Genomic DNA, 5,818 nt, shown 5'->3' with positions numbered 1-5,818 from the left:
ATCCTGGACGTATATCGGGATCAGGGTGTGACATATTTAAATTTGGTTTCAATTTAAAATTCATACTCATATATCTCATGCCAAATGACATTAATCTCATTCCAACTAATTCCTTTTGTCAACAACTTTTATGCAAATTATATTGTGCTACAATATTTTAAAATCATTTGTTTTCTGTTGCATACTACACAACCATGCAATCAAAGTTGAACTCAACAAGCTAAATGTAGCGTCCATGGTGTTTTCATCATGTTGGATTGGCTATCTCCATTTTTTCTTTTGATGTAAGTTTTTTCCGTGATCAATGAAGTTTTTTTTATTATAGAAAAATAAATGTTAAATATTCAAAAATTAAGAGATAATATTGATGATTTAATAGTTAATATCTATTAATTAACCAACATCCCTTAAAAATGGGCATAGATTCTGACACGCCGAAAAACCTCTATTAACTAAAAAGATTAAGTGGGAAATCAACATATAATATTTTTCATTTAGAAACAAAGTAATTAAAATAAATTTAAAAATACTTAGGTGGCCACTAGTCAAAGCGTCTTAATTAAATATTTAAAAGACATAAATGTTTAATAAAAAAAATCGTAGAAACGGAGTGGGGCATTCAAATCAAAATCGTCTATATTTTAGGGATTTGGATCCCATCTGGATCCAAATTGTGGAGATCCTAGGGATCATCACATCTTAACCATTCATCATGCATTGTGCGGTCAAAAATCATTTGACTTTTTTGTATTTAAAATTAAACACAAATAGTACCTGAAGAAAACTAAGCGCACGATGTACGATGAATAGCTAGGATGTGGGGATCCCTATGATCCCTACAAAGTGGATTCGGAGAGGATCTTTTTCCTTATTTTAGATCATCAATCGAATATCTACTCAACAAAAACGTCACCCAAAGTTTTATTGTATGACCATTTGATTAAATGGTGACTCTTAAAAGCACTTTATCAGTCTGTTTTCTTTATTGCAGTTAGATGCCTTAATTGTTTCACATTTATTTAATTTTGTTTGCAAGAATAATCAATGAATGAAAAATTGAAAACAAATGATTCGAACAGCTAATATAAAATACATGATGCGTCTGGAAAGGTCGATTTCCAAATCCCAGCAATTGAAGCCAACTAAGTTACGAAATAGAGTACAATAGGTTTTTTTTTTTTTTTTTTTTTTTTATTTATTTAACAAATGATAATATTTACACTAAAGGGTGGGAGAGTAGGTTAAGCCTTACAATGGACTAGCAATAATGCGGTTTAAATTTGTCTTTGGCGAGAATCAAACTTAAAACTTCTCACTTACAAGTAAAAGGAATATCATTAGACCATAGTATTAGAGTACAAAATGTTAGATAATGGAGATTATAAATGCCCTTCTTGATCATTACAAAAACATATGAGATGATTTTACAAATCCCTACTTGAAAGGTGTCTTTTACAAATCCTTTTGTTTGGGCAGGAAATCTTGCTGGAAGGGGTCCTTGGCTTGAGTACACAGCTCCCCGAGGAGTTGGCACTTTGGTTAGTTGTCGGGCTCTTACTTGTTGTGTTGCTGCAAAAGGAGGACAAAGTTAGTTCTAAAAGGTGCCTTTGAGGGCCTTAGGTGTAGGCCTTGAGGCTCACAATCAAAACTAATTAAGTGCTTAGGCGTGCCACTGCCATCTCAATATGACAAATATAGAACAAGTGTGTTTAAGCCGATTACTTACGCATCAAGTTATTTTGACTTCTTGTTATCAAATAATTGTCGTAGATGGGTTGAGTCTACATTAAGTTCTTTTCTATGCCTTGAGATCAAGGACTTTAAGTTGGTTATCTTGTATGCTTAAAAGGTAGAGGTCCAGATCTAATCAAGTCATCAGTTTAATTCACATTTATGTTAGTAAAACTACTAAGTGAACCAAATCTGAGAACTGATGGAACTGTGGTTCATCAAAAGACTGGAAATGACTTGAATATATACTGGGGAATGCATCATAACACCAGATCTATTAACTTAAAAACAAAACAAAGAGAGTCGGGCAAGGTTTAAATTCTTGCGGTCTCTTCTCTTTGTAGTTACAGGGGGTTGAGTACTAAAGCAAGATGAGTGGTGAACAAGTTTACGCAAGAGAATCGATACTACATCATTTAGAAAATGTAGCAGAGCTTTTACACTAGACAAAAGATGTCTTTTTAAGGGGAGTCTAAGGCTAAAAGGGTGCATAATCTAGACAAATCACAACTTTCTGGATATTTGCTTGAATAAGAGGCAAGTTGTATGTTTGTTTGTTTGATTGGTTAAGTGTCCTTATCTCTGGACCTTCTTCCTCCTTTTATAGGCGAATTAACTCGACTATATAGTTTCTGCTCTTGCCCAAACGCAACTGAAGTGTAGTGAGTCATCAATATTTTTACATGTTCTGCTATTCAAAAAATGCTTTTGGGTCAAGAATAGGTGGATTTCCATCGATTGTCACTTCTCTTGTAAGCACCTAGCCTTTTCATTAATAAGGAGCCGCTATATTGTCTTAAGATGGATGGTTAGGCTTCGTATTGGTTCTCGGGCGGGTTTATTCACTTTAGCTCTTTTGGGCTTCCATTCCCTTAAGTCCAAAGTTCAAATATTAATGCAAACGGTTCCTCTTTCAATCGTTGTTAAGCCTACAAACTGAGGCGTTAATAATGATTGAACAACCGCTTCCCAGTAACCATCATCACACGCCTTCACTCGGAACCTGTGATGTTAATGCAACCGTTGTTTTTCTGAGACCTTCACACTATCCAATGAATTCTAACCATCACTTGATCATTCGCTATAAAACTTCATTCAATTCCATTCTTTGGCTAAATACTTTAACCAATTCGAGTCCTTTTGAATTTTCTTCCCATAATCTCTTAAAGCCCTTAGACGCTTTTAGACCCTTCTAATTCCAACTTTTCTTCCCATCTTCTTCTCAAAGGTACCCAAAGCTGCATGAATCTAATTTTCCTTTGAGACTGGTAAAAGGATTTCCACTATGCATCGCATTCTCAATGGCCTTTATCGTTCTTGGGTAGGTCTTTATACTTGGCTCTCCTTCAAAAAGAGAGGAGTGCATCCCTTAGAACCTGCATGGACTTCTCAGGTCTCAATTATTGTTGCAGATAGCATGCCTAAGGAGAAATCAACTCTTATAATATCTTCAGAAAGACGCACTACTCCCTGTTTCCATTTCAGGACTTCTATGGCATTGAAAAGTAACCAAGCAACCTTAATCGCACCGATCGATTCCACTCGTGCTGATATTCACAAGCCCATACTTCCCCATAGCTTCTGTTTTCTTGATCACTTCATCATCATAAGGGCATGCTTCGGGATCAACTACCATGACTTTATTGGCCAGACAACTTGGTCGAGCTTATGGGCGAAGGCGCAGAAGATTCGAAGGGGTTGAGATAGCAAATGGAAGTTGGATATGCTGAAACATATTTAGCCAATAGTAACAATGTTTTAGGAGGAGTGAGGCAAAATGTAGACCCACTTTTGAGCTAAATCTGATGTAACTTCCAACATTTGCTGAAATGAACAAGATTTCTTTAACTCACTTTCTCTTGCATTTTCTTGAGATCCATATAAGATAAGCACAAAACTGCCTTTAGATTTCAAGCGATGCTTATAATTTTTCTTCTATATGACAGTCCCTAACATCCCACAAGGTTGGGTGATATTTCTTCAAGAATTTAACATTGGTTGGATGCTTTTGTAAGCTCCCCTCCATATCTGCTAAGTAATATCCACCCTTGTCCAATACTTGATTAACAATGAAATGACTTTCCTAAGTTGGGCTTTATTTTCCAAAGCCCTGATTTGAGCTCCAAAGGGAGAATTGCCTTCCATACTAATTCTCCTTCTTTAAAGTTCTTCAACTTCACCTTTTTGTTGTATGCTCAGGCAACATCTCTCTTTCATTCTTCAATTTTATCTAGTGCTTCAATTCAGGCTATATCAAGGTCTTCAATTCCTTGACTCATAGCCTGAAGGTATTCTTCACTGTGTAGTCCGAATTGATTTTGAATTCTGACCAAACTCACATTAATTTCCATAGGAATCACAACATCTTGCCCGAAAGTCAGAGCATAAGGAGTAGTTCCAGTTGCTATCATTTTAAAAGTCATATATGCCCATAAAGTATCTCCCAACTTCTCATGCCATTTCTCTGGATTCCCGACTGCCATTCTTTTAATAATGTTTACCAAGATCTTGTTCCTGGCTTCTGCTTGACCATTTGACTGGGGATAATAAGGACTAGACTGAACCATCTTTATCTTGAACTTACTGGCAAACTCTTATACTTCTTTTGAAATAAAAGATGGCCCACGGTCTGTGACAATTGTCTTGGGCACCCCAAATCTATGTAAGATCTTGGTTTCAATAAATTTCTTGACTGCAGTTGAAGTGATAGTCTTTACTGTTGACGCTTCTACCCACTTGGTGAAGTAGTCCGTTGCCACGATTATGAAAGTGTGTCATTTGCTAGAAGATGGATGAATTTGCTCGACGAATTCCATTGCCCATCCTCTGAAGGGCCAAGGTTTGACCATGGGGTTTAAGGGCACTGAGGGCACATGTTGGAGAGGTCCATGTCTTTGGCATTCTTCACACCCTCGGGCATAAGCTTTGCAATCTTTCTCCATTTGAGGCTAGAAATAACCGTATTTCCTAAGTAGCCACCTTAACTTGATTCCCACCTGATGTACGCCACAGATCCCTTCATGTACTTCAACCATTACTCTCATTAATTCTTCTTGGCCCAAGAATTTTAACATTAGTTTATCTGGGGTCTTCTTTAGTAGATTTTCTCCCTAAAAAACGTACTTAGTTGCTTGTTGTTTATTCCTCTTACTTGTGGGGAATGATGGATCTTTTAAATACCGAAGAACAGATGTCTTCCAATCTTCAATCTCCACATCTTTGGTCATCATATCTAGGCTAAATCCCATTTCCAAGATAGAAGGGAGATTTTTTCTCTCAACCTTTATGTACCCTTCAAACTTCATTTCCTTGATCAGTACTTTAGAGGCCAATTGTGCCATCTCATTGGCAATTGCATTTGATTCTCCAGGGATGTAGCTGGCTAATATTTCAATGCCCTAATAACTTAACAATTGAGCAACCACTAAGTAATAACCGGCCATGGTGATGTGTCTACACTTGTACTCTCCATTCAACTGATTGATCACCAACTCTGAATCACCGAATACCTCAACTTCAGTTGCCCTCAACTCTATCAAGATCTCTAGGCCAATTATCAATGCCTCATGTTCTGCCTGATTGATGGTAGTTTCTTGATAATCTAGGATGAAGGAATAACAATGATGAGTTCCTCTAGAATCGATGATGGCAATCCCCGTTCCTGCAACATTTTAGGTACAAGATCCATCAAAATACAGCCTCCATAGGGTAATCCAAAGGCTGGATATCCTCTTTACTTCCTGTTGAATCCATTCTTCCCTACCCAAGAGGGCTTTGCTTGGTGGGATCCAAAGGTTAACCACCTTCAGAGTTCCAGGGATGTTGATAAGCTTATTTCTTGTTTCTTGATGTTTGACTAAGAAGTCCGTTATTGCCTGCCCCTTTATTGCCCTTTGTGGCACATACTGAAAACTGAATTCTAACAATGCGAGAATCCATTTTCCAATCCTTCCTATCAACATTGGTTTTGACAACAAATATTTGATCACGTCGGTCTTGGCAATGATGTGGATATGGTAGGGCAACATGTAATGCCTTAGCTTGCAAGCAGTAAAGTACAAAGCCAAACATAATTTTTCCACTGGAG

Source organism: the organism of the source record quoted next, unplaced genomic scaffold (genome assembly GCF_019419815.1).
Source record: "Pyrus x bretschneideri cultivar Hongxiangsu unplaced genomic scaffold, Pyrus_bretschneideri_v1 Contig267, whole genome shotgun sequence".
NCBI classification, from domain to species: domain Eukaryota; kingdom Viridiplantae; phylum Streptophyta; class Magnoliopsida; order Rosales; family Rosaceae; genus Pyrus; species Pyrus x bretschneideri.
This window is presented reverse-complemented; position numbering follows the sequence as displayed.